Source organism: Podarcis erhardii, assembly GCF_964252035.2.
Source record: "Podarcis erhardii genome assembly, chromosome: 5".
Classification (NCBI taxonomy): Eukaryota; Metazoa; Chordata; class Lepidosauria; order Squamata; family Lacertidae; genus Podarcis; species Podarcis erhardii.
In genome coordinates this window covers 27,832,362-27,850,192 of record NC_138509.1, presented here as the reverse complement: position 1 = coordinate 27,850,192, position 17,831 = coordinate 27,832,362, and the positions used below count along the sequence as shown (strand labels likewise).

The window sequence follows — 17,831 nt, the reverse complement described above, 5'->3', positions numbered from 1 at the left end:
TAGGCAGCAAAAACTCACATTACTTACATGAGCAACAAGCTCCAAAAGGTTGCTTTTTCCTTTATGTATGCTGATGTACATTTAAACTATTTTAAGAGTGCAATTCAATTTAATTTATCTGTTAAGTCATTTCATTTATCTGTTAAGTCCCACTGAATTCAGTGGGGCTCGCTTCTGAATAGGTGGGCATAGGAATGCTCTGAAAAAGATCAGAGTGCAAAGATTATCTCCATTTAGCAAGACGATCTGCCATGAGCCAGCCATCTAGGATCCCAATCAAACCAAAGATGTCAATTCTTGAGGCTATAGTGGCAGTGATTTTACAGCAAGTGTGTATGTAATAAAAACAGCCATGTCTTATTCTATAGGATGATTTTACACCACAAATTTACTTCACTGTATATGAGCAGCTACTGTGATGCCTTGGGAAGATAATAAATGACTGTCAATGCATTTTTTCCTATTCTGATTTAAAGGAGTGTGAATGGAGTTGTTTCTTATTACTAGTTTCAGCATTGGTGCTTCTATATTATCATAGAATAACTCAAGGTATGGGTTGGGAGGGTGGTTGGATTGTTGGGATTTGCTTTGGTTCAGCTATGACATGGTTTATTTTGGTGGCTGCTTAGAAGCCTATGGTAGGGGAAAGGGGTAAAAGGGTCTCAGTTCAGGCTGTATTCTGGTTCAATGGGGCTGTGGGTTAAACCACAGAGCCTAGGACTTTCCGATCAGAAGGTTGGCGGTTCAAATCCCCACAATGGGGTGAGCTCCTGTCGCTCGGTCCCTGCTCCTGCCAACCTAGCAGTTTGAAAACACTAAGTGCAAGTAGATAAATAGGTACCGCTCCGGCGGGAAGGTAAACGGTGTTTCCATGCACCGCTCTGGTTCGCCAGAAGCAGCTTAGTCATGCTGGCCACATGACCCGGAAGCTGTACGCTGGCTCCCTCGGCCAATAAAGCGAGATGAGCACCGCAACCCCAGAGTCAGTCATGACTGGACCTAATGGTCAAGGGTCCCTTTACCTTTTACCACCATTAATTCTCTTTAGGTTTAGAAATGGAATTTTAGTGGTGGGTTCATGTTACGCCTAAAGTTGAACTTAAATTCTTTTGTTGAGTAGCCAGCTATCACCAAACTCAATTGGTTTTTTGCCCCTCTTTATAGGCCTTCCCACCCTTTTGCTACAGGGACGGATGCACTCTGATTTAGCGCTGCCTAAAAATAGCTCGCTTGATTTCGGGAGGCCAGGCTAAAGGTTCTCTTTGTCTGATAGTGTTTTGCTAGACCATGATGCAGGAGGTACAGCGGTTTATCTTTGCTATGTGTTGCTTAAAGTATTTCATTATTCTTTCATTGCTCCCTTGCGGTGGTGTACTTGTAAGGCTGGGTGGTGGTGTTTAATCTCATTTACTTTACTAACCTAGGTAAATGGTTTGGTTTAATGTATAGTTAGGTGGTTTTGTAGGGGGTTAGCAGCTTATTTTGGGGCTCAAAAACGTCGTGGTTGTGCGACATCCCCTAGTTGTAAGCTGGGTGCTTTAAATAAGCTACTTTTTGTTAGTCCAAGCACACCTTTTGGTACGCTTACCATGTTACAACTTACCTCCTCTGTTTTACTACTTTTAGTTTATAAAGGTTGAATTTGGTTGTTGAGGAGGGTGAGGGGTGGTGTGTGTGCATCCCAGAGCATTGTTAAAAGAGATACTCTTTATCTATTTTACTACTAAATTTGCCTTCATGCAGGGTTTCATAGTGCTTTTCGTGTTTTTTATAATTAAAAATGTAGCCAATCTCTTCCCTCACATTTGCTACATCTTGACCTGACGTATTAGCAGTGGGGCTATTGTGTCTACTATTGTGCCCTTATGGGGTAGACTGTCGATGGCAGTATAGAGGCTGATGTGGTGCTAGTGGGGGCTGGGTGGAACGGGGGGGGGTATTGATTATAGGACGCTCTCCTCTAGGTCGATATGGGACACCCTTTGAGTTTCAAGTTTTTCACTTGTAGTTCTCTGGTGGAAAGCATTGTATTATGGCTCATCAGTGGAAACCCAGCGAGATGGGCAGGGTATAAATAAATAATATTAATTATTATTATTGTTGTTATGAATGTAAGACTATGGAGGGTAGTGATTAGTGGATATTCATGAGTGTTTACAATAATGCATGAGATAGATATAACATTCTTAAATAAATAGGTTGATAATACGTAATTAATAGTCGTATGGTATATAATATGATGTACAATAAACAGTTGTGTATTATGTAAAATTTATAGATACCAGTTATTAGAGAATGAGCTCTGTTGAGACAAATTGGTGGGCCTTTTCCCATCTAGGGTGTGGAACAATAGGCCAAGGGGAGCTTTCTGTTCATTAAGTTTTGGCTGATTCTGGAAGCTGGAAACACAGAAGGCTGTTTTGCTCTATGCTAGACCCAATGCTGTATAATGTCAGCATTGGATGGAAGAGCACACATCATTAATAGACTCTAACAGATCTTGCCTCCACATCAGGGTTCCAGGGAAGCCTCAGGGCATAGCTGGAAGGTACCCACAAATATCATTCAGACTGACACTGCAAACCTGTAATAACAGTAGCAGTGTGGAAGTACAGACTGTCTCCTCTAAAGAAGGAAGAAATGGCAGATTCCAAGAAGGGCAAGCAATATGATTTGGGTACAAAGAGCAGTTCTGTGGCTCATGAGTGATGTGCCGGTGATGCCAAACACTCCAGTCTAGTCACTGCTTTTTCTCATCGAGTCAGAAAGCTGAGGAAAGTGCATCGAAACCATGATTCCATTAGAGCTGAGAGTCTGTTCCTGGAAAACTGAAATGTATGCAATTACCTTCCTTCCCTGCTGCAAAATTCTCCTAATGAGACCTGCATACACAGAGCGGAAGAAGAACAGTCCCACAAGCAATGTTTGTAAAAACAAATAAACAGACCTTTTCTCCCTTTCCATTTCAACACATCTGTCTCTGATCAAGGTCTATTTTTCATCTGTATGCCACGCCAACTCCCATTCCCCTGTCAAGTGTCAAGTACAAGTAAAATTGTGTTAGTCCAGTGTCAGTGTGCTGGAATTATGGTTGCTGTACAGCTATCAGTATACTGAAATCTATACACACACTTCACAATGGAACATTTGGGATCTTTTCAGCTTAGCAAATGATAGCAAAGGGACTGATGAGCCAAGCTTTATATAAGATTATTAGCTAAGAAGGAGGAAGATTAAAGATAAGTAATTAATGTGCTTAATGCATTTGCAATATGAAAGTTGGAGCACTCTGAGAGGATGGGTGTGGAGTTGGTTAATTGACCTAATTGAGGAACAAGCATTCAAGAGAAGAAGGCAAAGTCAAGGGGGAAGGCCTGCCTCAAACTAAGACAGCAGGTGAAACTCAACATACCAGGGGGTGGAAAATAGTGTTAACACCGGCTAGCTCAGTCGGTAGAGCATGAAACTCTTAATCTCAGGGTTGTGGGTTCCAGCCCCATGTTGGTTATGAGATTTTTAAAGGGTCATGGGTGGCACTGTGGTCTAAACCACTGAGCCTCTTGGGCTTGCTGATCAGAAGGTTGGCGGTTCAAATCCCATTGCTCTGTCCCAGCTCCTGTTGCTCTGTCCCAGCTCCTGCCAACCTAGCAATTCGAAAGCATACCAGTGTGAGTAGATAAATAGGTACCGCTGCAGCAGGAAGGTAAACAGTGTTTCCATGCGCTCTGGTTTCCATTCAGTTGCACCAGAAGTGGTTGAGTCATGCTCAACGACCCGGAAAGCTGTCTGTGGACAAACGCTGGCTCCCTCGGCCTGAAAGCAAGATAAGCACTGCAACCCCATAGTCACCTTTGACTGGACTTAACTGTCCAGGGTTCCTTTACTTTTACCTTTACTGGTAGCAGAGCATGTGGGAAGCTGAAGTAGGAAGCCCAGAAGGATTAGGATTGCATACGACATCGGAGCAGTTTCACAGGGGGAATGTTTGATGGACTGACTTGAGAGCAAACCAGAATCAAAACTGAAAATTCCACCTGGAAGGGAGTTAGGACAAGCATGAAAACAGCAGGGCAAAGAAGTGGATATGGGGAGAGAGATGGGGAGGGAGAACAGGCACACAGAGAAACTTGGAACACCTTAGGCAAAGATCTGGAAATATTTGTAGCCAGGTCACATGGAACTAATGGCCTGCTTATGCATGTTGCAGTCATGCCAGGATTTGGAAGAACAAAACTGCCTCTTTCTTATCACTTTTACCACCTTATATGGACAATAATTCTTTTTCTCACAATCCTTGCTTGACAGGCCTGTCCTCCCTTAAGACATACCACCAAAATCTAAAATGACTCCTCCACAGTAATAAAAGGCCACCAAATAGAGATACTGAGTATTTCATACCTAAATATGTTGCTAAAGTATGCTAAAAGTCCAAATTCCAGTTTGCCTAGATGCAACCAATCACCTGGAACTTCCAAGTGCGAAGTTCACAATTCCTTTGAAGGCACCACAGGCTCTGCTTTTGTCCTGGGACACACCGATTTGGCGCAGCCTGCAGATGGGGGGCTGCAGAATCAGCTCCTGCGGTGGCAGCAGGATTGAGGAGGCATGAGAGCTCCTGCCCTTCCCCACCAATATGACACCCTTCTTCTCTACTACAGCTCCATCAGCTCACGGGAGAGTGAGGCCCACTGTTGGCGCTTGCACACACTCCCAGGATGCTCTAAGGAGGCCTCAGGTTGCCATGGCGCAACCTGGGTGGGGGGCATGGTGCAGTGTGCATGTCCTGATTTGCCCTCCAGAGATGTTGGAGGTCATTGGATCCATTTCACTCTGGCCACCAACATGGTTTGGGTACTGAAATTACTCAACTACCCTAGTGCTGGGATCACTAGTGTGGCACCCTTGAGGACTTCCTCTGGCATTCATGAAGCCCAAGGGCCCACCAAACACACCCTTCGTTCCCTTTGCCATGAGGTGGATGAGAATGGCTGCCCCCTGCAGGGCTGGATTTAGGTTTGATGCGGCCCTAAACTACTAAAGTCATGCTGGCCACATGACCCAGAAGCTGTACGCCGGCTCCCTCGGCCAATAAAGCGAGATGAGCGCCACAACCCCAGAGTTGTCCATGACTGGACCTAATGGTCAGGGGTCCCTTTACCTTTACCTTTAAACTACTGAAGGTAATGGGACCCTTTATATGTCCAGCTGTCCTTTGTCAACAACAAATTGTCGGTGTTTTTTGTGTTGAATATATGCTATATGGTAATTTATGAACCTAGTAAGTATCTAAAGCCATTTGCACATAACAAAATAGAAGCCTACACCACATAAAACACTGTTGCTGTATGTAGGTTTTATTTTATTTGTTTTTTATCTTATATTTTGGAAATGTACATCCAGTGTTTTTTTCCTTTAAATTTGTTTTTTGGGGGGCACCTAAGCTATAGCTTGTTTAGCTTTTATGTAAATCTGGCACTGGCCCCCTGTGAAGAGCAGATGGAGGTTAAAGAAGAAGTACAGAAGATTGACACTCTTTCCTACTTCTTATTTCAACTCTATATACTTTTCAAGGTTTAGCTCCCCACTCAAGCTGCTGATGTGAGATTTCCAAAGAATATAAAGGTGAAATAGGAAGTGGGGAAAGTCTTGCTCTTTCACCTTTCTCTGCTCTTGAAGGATTAGACTGGCACATGAGAAAATAAACAGAAAGTGGAATTTCCAGGAAAATTTGTTTTATATAACTTATATACCAAAATGGCTTCTAAGCAGTTTACAACTATAACATCAATCCATAATTAAAACCCACAGTATCATTAAAACATCCTTAATTAAAATGTACAATAAGACAGTATACAGGAAGAAGCCGAACAACCTACAATGCTGTCAGCATCCCCAAAGATGTATTTTCCTAGAAGAGAGTTGATCAAACAAACCCTGGGCTGAGGCCAGCTTGTCTGGGACAACAGGAGAGCAGTCTCAGAACTGGAATGGCTTGCCATTGCCGATACCAAAAAAAGAGAGGGAAGTGCCATCTGTGCGAGTGATGCAGTTACAAAACATCACAGCAACAATGTGCTTAATGTAACTGTTTTGCCTGTTCTGCTCCTGGAATTGTGAATTATGGTGATTGTGCCTAGGCTGCTTGATTTGCAAAAAGAGAGAGAGGGAGGGAGAGGGAGAAAACAACCTGTGCAGGCCATAGCTTATAAATTACTAAAATGAGATTTGCTCCAACAAAATTGTATCTTGTTATTTTTACAGGAGCTTTTCATTTTCTAAAACATGTTCTCCATTGAGGAAACTTTCACAGGAGCTTACTATTTTACAAAACTTGCTTCTCGGATAGATAACAAGGATTTCCAATACAGTGGTGCCTCGCAAGACGAAATTAATTTGTTCTGCGAGTCTCTTCGTCTTGCGGTTTTTTCGTCTTGCGAAGCACGCCTATTAGCGGCTTAGCGGCTTAGCGCTATTAGCGGCTTAGCGGCTATTAGTGGATTAGCGGCTATTAGCGGCTATTAGCGGCTTAGCGGCTTAGAAAAAGGGGGGAGGGAAAAAACTCACAAGACTCGCAAGACGTTTTCGTCTTGTGAAGCAAGCCCATAGGGAAATTCGTCTTGCGACGCACCTCAAAAGACGGAAAACTCTTTCATCTAGCGAGTTTTTCGTCTTGCGAGGCATTCGTCTTGCGGGGCACCACTGTATTTATTTTTCTTCCATTATTTGCTTCTTCGGTTATACATCTGCAAATATATTTATACATAACAGCTCCCATCAATTACCTGTTTCCCTCACTGATAAACCCCTAGCCTTATTGGTGACCCAATCAGGTAGACTATATAAACATGTAGTCAAAGTGTTCAGATTAAATTAATTAAAGTTAATACAAACCTCTTTTTATTCTCCTTCGTACAAACAACACTAGCATTCAAATTATATTACATAGGATTAATACAAACCTTTTTCTGTTGGTGACTGACGTATCCTCCCCACTGGTGCCCAAATCACTCCAACCAAGTTTGATGCTATGACCCTTAATATTTAAAGTTCTTCCCTACTCTTGTATAGGTATAGTGTAATCACAGTCACATGCTAGCAGTTAGGCTTATTGAGTTCAGGCTCCAAAATCCCCAAGTCTTTCTTAAAGTCACCTCAGTCTCACTGGGCAATTTTGCAAGAAACACAAGAGGTCCATTGAAGTGTTCAATTCATGTGGCACTTGGGTTCAAAGTCTACAGGTGAATATTTCCTCAACAAGATCCAGTAAAGGTCCACTTTATTAAAGGAATGTTCTTACGCCTCAGAAAATTCTCACAGATGTGATAATCAGACAAATAAGCTACATATAAACGGTTATATTTTATGTATGTTAATGACACATTTTTGGTGTGTTTAAAAACCAGTGGGATCAGTTAGATTTTTAATTTTTATTTATTTATTAAATTTGTATTCTGCCCTTCATCTGAAGATATCAGGGTGGTTCACAGCATAAAAATACAAGACAAAAACACAAAATACATAATAAAAACAAGAACAAAAATAAACCAAACCAATAACCCCCTCTCCCACAAATACATTTAAAAGCATATAGGAATCAGTCAAAGTAATGTTTTTGCCTGGCGCCTAAAGGTGAATAATGATAACATATTGTTTGTGTATGTTTTTGTCCTTTACGTTGGGGTATTGTGGACCCCAACAACTCAATATTGTTATATTGAGACCCCTTTTCTAGTAAAGACATCATTTTCTAACCTGCTAATGGTGTTGTGCTTAATTACCTCTGCCAGGTATTTTATTTGTATGTATTTCTTGGGGTACATTTGAATTGGAGTCAAATGACAATGGATTGGTACAGCCATGTTATTTTTAATCAACTGAGATTAAATCTTGCTCTTTCAAATTAATCAGACTGATAAGAGTTTTAAGTTAGGCCGAGTTGGGCCCAATATTTTATACAAAATTTAATCTCCTAGAGCTAGTTATAAAACTTTCCCACTGACATTTTTTTTTCCTCTTCAAATTAATAAATGCACAGGAGACAGAACTGTCTGCCTACTTCAGTTGTCATTATGAATGGGGCTTGGCAGCAGCAAGGCATATTAAAATCTCAGATGTATTTTTCTTGGTGCTTTTAAAGGGACCAGCCCTTCTAGAAATTATATATATATATCTTTTTAAAAAAAAACCTTCCAAAGACAGAGCCTAGGGATAAAATCTTCCTCGTCATATGTTTTAGACTATGCAGTGAAGACAGTTTCATGTCACTGCATTATCAGATCTGAGAACTCTATTTGCATAATTAAACATCCATCCACTTCTTATATCTGCCATCCCTTTCTATGAAAGATGCTAATTCTACCTCCGCTTTGTGCACTGTATTCATTTCCTGCCAACAGAAAATGTAACGCTAACTGGCCTCCTGGAATTGTATTTATTTAGCTAGTGATAGAAAATGCAGAGGTAAATGGATGCTCACTATAGGGTACAGCAGGGGTGGGGGACCTGTGACACTCTAGATGTTGCAGGAGTACAACTACCATCATCCCTGAACACTAGCTATGGTGGCAGTGACTAAGGGTGGGGAAGAAATACTGTGCCATGTGCATTTAAAGGTGATTCTAGTGCACAATTTTAAAACAAAGTGCAAACCGAAAAGCAGCCGTCCTTTGAAACTGGCACTTCCCTGAATTTTTCAATGCCATTCTGCATCCAAGTGAAGTGTACAAAATGTGCATATGTTTAAGAAAATAACATAGGAAAATGTGTAGGGAAAGCTGCATACAAAAATGTGCATATTAGGGGAAATTGCACTAAAATGCTGGAGATTTTTTATGAGGACTCCCCCCCATACACACTAATGTGGAAAACTGAATTTAAGCATGAAAAAATGAGAAGTTGAGAGAGACTTCCCCGGTAACTGGTGTTAAGTAGCATACTGCTTCTGATACAGGCGGTAGGACACAGGCTGGATCTACAATGATCTTATAGAATGTTATATTTAATAACGTTTAAAACCTTTAAGGCAGTTTCCCATTGCTGGTGGTTTGCTGGTCTGCAGCACCCTCTGGTTTTTATACATTTTAATAATGTATTTTAACGCTATAAATGACGTGTGTAGATCTGCCCACAGTCATCATGACTAGTAGTCATTGGTAGCCTTATTCTCCACGAATTTATCTAACCCTCTTTTAAAGCCATCCAAGTTGGTGGCCTTCACAAGATCCTGTATCAATGAACTCCACAGTTAAACAATATACTATGTGAATAAGTACTTCCTTTTATATGTTCTAAATCTTTCAACATTCCACTTCATTGTCCCCGAGTTCTAGTATTATGAAAGAGGGAGAATAGCTTTGATTTACTTCCTCCACACCATTTTTATACACCTCTACCATGTCCCCACTTGTATGCCATTTTTCTAATCTAAATCCCGTGACATTTCCTCTTAGGAAAGTCACTACATCTCTGATTATTTTGGTTGTAGTTTACCATACCTTTTCTACCTCTATGATGTCTTTTTTGAGGTATGGTAATTAGCACACATTATTTCAAGTGCATTGTCTCATAGATTTGTATAATGGAATTAGGATCTTGGCAGTTTTATTTTCAATTCATTTCCTAATGATCCCTAGATTGGAGTTCACCTTTTTCACAGCTGCTGCATGCTGGGTCAACATTTTCGTTGAACTATCCCACCATGGCCCAATATCTCTTCCCTGGCCAGTCACTGTATAAGGTAATTAGGATTTATTTATTGCCCCAATGTGCATCACTTTTACACTTGCTTATTTTGAATCCCATTTGCCATTTGAACACTCGTTCACCTAACTTGGAGAGAACTTTTTAGAGCTCCTCACAATCCCTTTTTGCATTTACCAAACTCAGCAATTTGGTGTCATTGGAAGACATGTCTACCTAACTCATTCCCAAACTCCAACTCATCTATGAATCAGTTAAAAAGCACAGGTCCCAGTATCAATCTTTGGGAATCCCCATTTCCTTCCCTTGGGAGAAGTCCATTCATTTCTCATTTCTGTTTCTTGCTCTTTAAACAGTTACTGATCCATAGGAGGATTTGTGCCCTCATTCCATGACTACCAAGGTTCTTCAGGAACCTTAAGGATTGCATCAAAAGCTTTTTGAAAGTCCAAGTGCATAATGTAAGTTGGATCCCTTGCTGATCCTCTCTAAGAACTCTAAAGGGTTACTGAGCCAGAGAACTGGCCTTTGCAAACATGCTAGTTCCCCTTCAGAAACACTTCTTCTTCTATATGCTTGGTTGTTTTATTGTTTACAATGCTTTGTACCGGTTTCACTGGAACAGACATTAAGCTACCTGACCTGTAGTTTTCCAGATCCTTTTTAAAAAAATTGGTGTTACTATGATCTCCTTGCCATGATACAGGAGGCACCAACAGCAATTTGTTTCTCTTGCTAAAAATGTATGTTTACACAGGCTTTTCCAAATCACTGGGTGCCAGCTTTTAATTAACCTGCCTGCTGCGGAGGCTTTTTAAAATTGATGTTTCATAGTATTGTTGCTTTTGTTTTGTTTTTACTGTAGAGCACATTGAGATTTGGAATGAAGAGTGGCCCCGAAATATTTAAATGAAATGAAATCAATTTACAGCCTCTCGAGCCCTTCTGTGTGCCTCTCACAGTTCATCCAAACATCACTTTTCTGCCCTTGCCATAATCTAACAATTTCACATCATGTCTGCTTTCTCCAGCATTTTTGGGAAGGTGCTCTGGCTGCTGCTCCTCACGGTTGGCTGGGCATCTTCCTCATGAATGAATGACATTAGTGGGGAAGGCTTCGCCTGCCACAAAGCTGCTCCACCTGGACGGCATACTGGTCACCTGTTGTGTTTTCCTTTCCTCCTCCCATGTGTTGGAAAGAGGCAATCATCAGAATATAGATTTGTTGCTGTTGCCTGCTCCTGGAATGTTGAAGGATTTTGTGAATCAGGCTTTGCTCTGAGGGTTGCTTTTTTATTAAGAAAATGGCTCATTTGAATATGCATTTTCTGCTCCAAATCTATTTTTCCTGCAAGATTAGAGCCAGAGGACTAGATCAAGCCCTGAATCAACTGTTTTCATTGAGAGGAGATACTTCATCAGATTATCAACCCAGCTACTAGCAATTTAGTATTACAATATGGGTTCAGGCAGAGAAGTCCTCTTTATGTTTTGCTATTTTAATGATGTGGACATTTTTGCTACCAGATATACGATGATTTAAACATATTTCTAGCTTTCAGAATGCTTTAATATCCCTGTGTTCACTCTGACATCCTTCTTTAGTGGGTTACCAGTTTAGGGACTGAGCATTCAAACTGGAGAGAACTGAGTCCCCAACTAAGCAGAGAAACCTCATGGGTCCAATTCTAATGCTCAGACTATTCAACCACACCAACACTTAATTACTAAATACATGTAATATTTAGCTACTGTAGGTAAGACAGCTTGGGCAGCTGCTGTTTGACAAATGCCAGGTCAAACCCCACTTGGGAACATGGAACTAGTTGTAAGGGACTTTGGATCATGGCTAGATTGGGAAAGTGCAAACTTGCCATTATTTTTTTTACAAAACCCATTAAATGCCAGTCGCCAACAAATATTAAAACTGTATATCCTTTGCTGCCTTGGCAAGCAATCTTAATAGGTTCATTGGATGGGTCGTTAGATGAAGTGGCAATACTTTTAGGTCACAGAAAAGATTCCATGAAGGAAAGCAACAAATATGCTGAGATTCATAAAGTTGCCATTTCGTTTCAGTTTATAGCCTTTCAAAACCTTTACATAAATTACAAAACAGAGCTAAACTGGTGAGGCATGCAGATTTCATATATATGAGACAACAAAAAGAAGAAAAGATCAGCCTGAAGTCTTTTCATTTTGTTCAAGATGCAAATACATAATTTCCACCACCATTTATTGTGAGCTATATGTTATTGTGGAACTTCGTTTTATAGTTAATTTCTTTTTAGTGGAAATTGTTGACTTGTTATTTTTACTCTAGTTAATTTAATTATTGTTTAAGCACACAAGAGCTTTTGCTAGGTATAATTGCCATTTACATTCATTTGCCACTGTGTGCATACTCAACAAGGACCCCTTCCCAACCAGAAGCTCTTTGGCAGGTTTAACTGCATAATACCCATATTTGCTACTCGTACACTTTGCTATGTACACTGAAAACACTTTAGATGCACGTGTTTCAAAGGGATGGCTTGTGTTTTCAGGGCTCAGTCTGTTCTCTAGACAGTGGTCCAGAAGCTCAAAATGTGCTTTGTCTAGACTCCTTCACAAATGGGCAGACTCCCTAATAAAATTGGCACCATCAAGCAGTAAAGGCTTCCCAGTTAGGCAGTCTGTCATAAAATTATACACAAATATGCATATTTACACAGTATGTACAAAATCCAAGAGGGAGAACTAATTATGTGTGGGGTTTCTGTATGTCTTACTGCAGGAACTTTTCTTTTCCTTGCAAGTGAAGCTGAGAACTTTTGATCATGCCTTGATTAAAATTCATCAGGACTGCCAGGGACCAGACAATATTGCTCTGAGGGCCAGATGTGCCCTGCACACTGCCACTTGCCCACCCCTTCTCTAGCCTGTGGCCACAAAGCACCGATTTGTACCTGCTGATGTGCATAACTTCTCACATTGCTGAAGAAAACCCTGTGTGAAACCTTACGCAAGAAATATGCTCCACCTAATCTATTAATTTCATTCCAACACATGCAAATTATTTTTGACATATACATGAGGTGCTCTAGGGAGTGCACCAAAATTGCTTCCATTAACTGGATGAGCTGACAAGAACAAAACGACACTGCTTAAAGCAACATCTGGCAGCCCGCTACTATTTCAGACAAGAATTTTCCCGAGGCCCAGTCCCTCAAATGGGCAACTATTTATCATTTTCATTTGAATATTGGAACAGCAAAGCATCAATATGTCAGTGCAATGCTTGGGCATGTCACTTGAAGAGACTACTAGTTCTTGCCAGCAACTTCTTTTCAAAGGCAATTTTGAAATGCTCTACAACAGTGTAGCCAAACTTCTGAGTACTTTGCTGCAACCTTCTCTAACTGCCCTGATCATTGCCTCCACCTCCACAAGAATGGAGAATGTCTATCTCAAAAAATCAGTGATGCCCAATGTCTCCATGTCTTCTTTTAACCTTCTTTCAACTAGATCCTGGAATCAAGTAGATCCACCTTCCTACATAAAAGCCAAGGATGGGGAACCAGCATCCTGTGGGCTGCCCCAAGAAGTCTTCCCAATTGGCTTTGTAGCCTCTCAGCCTCTTCTTTGCCCACTGCTTCTTATCATTCTTAGAATGATCTCTCTCTTTCTACATAGCCAAATTATAGAATCATAGAACTGTAGAGTTGGAAGGTACCCCAAGGGTCATCTAGTCCAACCCCCTGCAATGCAGGAATCTCAGCTAGAGCATCCATGACAGATGATCATCCAACTTCTTCTTTAAAACCTTCAAGGAAGGAGAGTCCACAGCCTCCCAAAGAAGACTGATCCACGGTTGAACAGTTCTTCCTGTCAGAAAGTTCTTCCTGATGTTTAGTCGCAATCTCCTTTATTGTAATTTGAAGGCATTGGTTTGAGTTCTACCCTCCAGAGCAGGAGAAAGCAAGCTTCTTTCATGTGACAGCCCTTCAGATATTTAAAGATGGCTATCATATCTCATCACTCTCCTCTTTTCCAGGCTAAACAGCTCCTTCAACCGTTCCTCATAAAGCTTGGTTCCCTTGATCATCTTGGTTGCCCTCCTCTGCACATGTTCCAGCTTGTCAACATCCTTCTTAAATTGTGTTGCCCATAACTGAATACAGTATTCCAGGTGTGGTCTGACCAAGGCAGAATAGAGTGGTGCTACTACTTCCCTTGATCGGGACACGGTGCTTCTGTTGATGCAGCCTAGAATAGAATTAGCTTTTTTTGCTGCTGCTGCTGCTGCATCACACTGTTGACTCATGTTAAGCTTGTGGTCCACTAAGACCCCAAATTGCTTGGCTCCTGCACTCTGCAGTGAGAAAGGGACTCTTAACTCTCGCCAGCCACCACACAACACAGAAACTCTCTCGCTCACACACACATCCCTTTACCTCCCTCTCTTTCCTCCCTCTCAACCTTGCTGTGTGTGTACTTGTGCATGTGTGTGTACATTAAGAGTGCGTGATTGTGGCCACTTATGGGGCTTCTGCTGCTCCCACCCAGTTTTCCACAGAGGTAACATGGTCCATTGTCAGAAAAAGATTCCCTGTCTCTGATTTAAGGGAGCTAGAAGAGGTAAAAGTAACCAAAAGACAGATTAAAGGAAAAGGCTTCATAGGAAAAATCTGATTCCAGAACTGGCAATATAGGTTGCTCCATGATTTGACTGTCACACAGCGAAGCTTGGAGGGCATAGTCTACTCCGACCACTTAGCTATTGCCAGTCCACTTGAATTGCTGATTTCCTTTCATATTGCTCCTTTATCAGAGAGTCCAGGAGTCAGCTTTTGACTGTTCTGTATTGCTACCTAGAGTTTGCCTTCCTATGGTCATCTCTTTGAGTTGTTTGCTTGTACATTTGTTGCTCTTTTTCACTTTAGCCTCTTAATGGGATTATATTTCCCCTGCACTTTAACTCAGTTCTTCTCTTTCATCTTTCAGAATACCTCTCAAGACCTAACCTTTTCTTGTAGATTGTCGGATAGCCAGCACCAAACAATGATTCCTAAGGTAACCATGCACTCTTCAGCTCTTTCATCCGTTCTCTCTCTAAAACTATTTCTAGTTTGCAGTCTCCTCTCTGACTAGAAAGGAGAGGATAAGGATGAAGAATCTTCTCCAACCATATCCACACCTAGGCATTTGACCTATAATTCTCCTACCAGAAGGTGTTCCTGGAAACTATATAGTTTCAAGTAGTCCTTCTGGCTCCATTAATCCATTCCTGTGCTAACCCCACAAACTTACAATACATTACATATTTTTGCATAGCCGTATGTCCCTTCTCCATATTTCTCCTTGCTCTTTCCTGATGCTTTGCCCTTAGCATTTATTTATTTAGATTCATTTCCTGCCTATCATCAGTTTTATGACCCCAGAGTTAATAATAGCTTGATTGTAAGCCTTCAAGCTGGCATGAGGTTTCAGTTATGATTGTGATATCTGTGGTTACGGTATCAGTTTAAGCGTTATAGAAACAAGCAAACAAATAAAGGACTAAAAAAAAGTCCAGTAGCACCTGTTATACCTGTTCTAGGTATAAGCTTTCACGTGCATGCACACTTATTCAGATACACTGAAAGAGAAGTCACCAGACCCTATATATAGTGAGAGGGTGGGGTGGGTCTATATATAAGGGTCTGGTGACTTCTCTTTCAGTGTATCTGAATAAGTGTGCATGCACATGAAAGCTTATACCTAGAACAAACTTAGTTGGTCTCTAAGGTGCTACTGGACTATTTTTTAATTTTTAATTTTGACTGCGTCAGACCAACACGGCTACCTACCTGAAAATAAAGGACTACTTGCTAGATTATAGGCTGTATTCTTGCCAAGATGGTTTTAGAAGAATGAACCACTATCAAATCCACTATCAAATCCAGGCCCCTGTCAGTTTAGGAGGAAGAAAGTAAGAGAATTAGAAAAGCAAACAGAAGGAAGAACTCTGTGACTCAGAGGAAAGCCACAGATTGAAGAAACAGCAATTTCTCAGCAAAGAGAGAGAACAGGAGGGACACAGCAGAGCTTAATAAAAACAACAACAACCCCAAAACAGTTTGTTCTCTTGCAGAAGGAACTACAAACTAATAGAATATTAGGGTTTAGCGAAAGCAATAGGATTGGCAGAAAGAGCAGATTGGTTGAAGAAGAATAACTGACTGTAAGGAGCTGTGAGTTAGGCAGAAAGTAGTTAAGGAAGTAGTTATTTTAAAAATGTAAATTGGCAAGGTGCCCAAAAAACCCACCCAACAACCCCGAAAACACATGATGATGTGCTATCATCAACAGACGCTCATCCAATATAACAAATCATTATTCTCACTTTGCAGCCTTTTATGTATGTCATCTTGGCTAAGAAATTAAAGTTTTGCTTAGGAGTATATACTTTCCTTTTTGCTGTAAAGGTCAGTGAGCATCAAACTTCATCTGACATCTAATTATGCCAGTAAAAGTGTGTGAACAAAGAAATGCCAACTTACTTAAATAGCATATAACAAGCACTTGTCCCCAGTGTTAATGAACCGGATAACAAAGGCAAAACTATGCAAACACTATAATTTACAGACAAGATGACACAGATTTACTTCAATTTACTTTTCCTTGCAATGCACTTGATTTTGAAAGGCCATTCCATTTTTTAAAAAGGCCATATTTGCTCACAACTTCCCCGAAAGCTTCCCTGGAACTTGAAACCTTCCAATCAACATATTTTAAAACAGAAGGAATGTTAATTTGGGCTTTTCTATGCTCTTGTCCCTAAGGGACGTGGGTGGCGCTGTGGGCTAAACCACAGAGCCTAGGACTTGCCAATCAGAAGGTTGGCAGTTCAAATCCCCGCGACGGGGTGAGCTCCTGTTGCTCGGTCCCTGCTCCTGCCAACCTAGCAGTTTGAAAGCACGTCAAAATGCCTTAAGAAACCAGAGGCCTTTCTCCTGGATATTGTCGGCCAATTGGTGCCAAAGAAAGACAGAACATTCTTTATGTATGCAACAACTGCAGCAAGAATACTCATTGCAAAATATTGGAAGACACAAGATTTGCCCACCCTGGAAGAATGGCAGATGCAAGTGATAGACTACATGGAGATGGCAGAAATGACTGGCAGAATCCGAGACCTGGGAGAAGAGTCGGTGGAAGAGGACTGGAAGAAGTTTAAAGACTATTTGCATAAATATTGTAAAATGTTTGAATGTTAAAAAGATGTTGGATATAAAGACAATATGGCATTAGTGACATAGTCAAAAGGAGGATGCAAAAAAGTGTGAAAAAGAAAGGGGGAAAAGACCAGAGTAATGTTATGTCAAATGTATATTAAGTGGTATAAGGGACTAAGTTATAAAGATTAGGTAAAAAATGATGTGGAAAGAGAAGAAAAACTGGAGACATAATAGGTTGAAACATATAATTATAAACGAGGTTTGAAAGAGGGTCAGAATTTGCTGAACTTGATTGTGTAAAGGGGAACACAAAAAAGGGAGATGTGAGGAAGTCAAGAAAGAAGGTTATAGAACTATGAAGTTAAAAATTGGATTTCTTCTTTGTTTCTTTTAAATGTTTTTATTGTTTTTTTCTTTTTCTTTTTTGATATATCTGTTCTTGTTGTATGTCTGTCTTACTTATGTCTCTGTTTTGTAAAATCTCAATAAATATCTATTAAAAAAAATGAAAGCACGTCAAAATGCAAGTAGATAAATAGGTACCGCTCCGGCGGGAAGGTAAACGGCGTTACCGTGCGCTGCTCTGGTTCGCCAGAAGTGGCTTAGTCATGCTGGCCACAAGACCCAGAAGCTGTACGCCGGCTCCCTCAGCCAATAAAGCGAGATGAGCGCAGCAACCCCAGAGTCGGCCACGACTGGACCTAATGGTCAGGGGTCCCTTTACCTATGCTCTTGTCCCACAGTACTGATATTAGTAGTGAATTGCTTGTGAAACTGCTCCACTAAAGAGGCCCACCAGGTCCTGGTCTTTGATAAGTTTTAGGAAACTGGCAAAGGCATTTCTGTTGCATCTGGCTGTCAAACAAATTGCTTTTAATTGTCTCCATGGTTGACTATTTTGTTATCTTTATGCAGCTTTCTTTTTAACTA

At 40.9% G+C, this 17,831-nt stretch overlaps 2 long non-coding RNA genes across 3 annotated transcripts in view; both read right to left on the bottom strand.

Moving 5' to 3' along the window:
• Positions 1 to 1,099: 1,099 nt before the first annotated feature.
• Positions 1,100 to 17,831, bottom strand: part of LOC309342499 — a 39,523-nt gene continuing 22,791 nt past the window's right edge. Inside the window, exons 7-9 of the long non-coding RNA XR_014156857.1 lie at positions 3,891 to 4,034; positions 2,948 to 3,029; positions 1,100 to 2,820 (exon numbers count right to left, since the gene is read on the bottom strand). This is a non-coding gene — a long non-coding RNA (uncharacterized lncRNA). The remainder of the gene's footprint in view (positions 2,821 to 2,947; positions 3,030 to 3,890; positions 4,035 to 17,831) is intronic.
• Positions 7,418 to 15,631, bottom strand: LOC309342507. Of its 2 annotated transcripts, none has more exons than XR_014156871.1 (2): positions 15,531 to 15,631; positions 7,418 to 14,053 (listed from the first exon to the last, which is right to left on the bottom strand). It is a non-coding gene; the product is annotated as an uncharacterized lncRNA (long non-coding RNA). The 2 variants fall into 2 exon arrangements; XR_014156872.1 differs by having other exon boundaries at positions 7,418 to 10,940.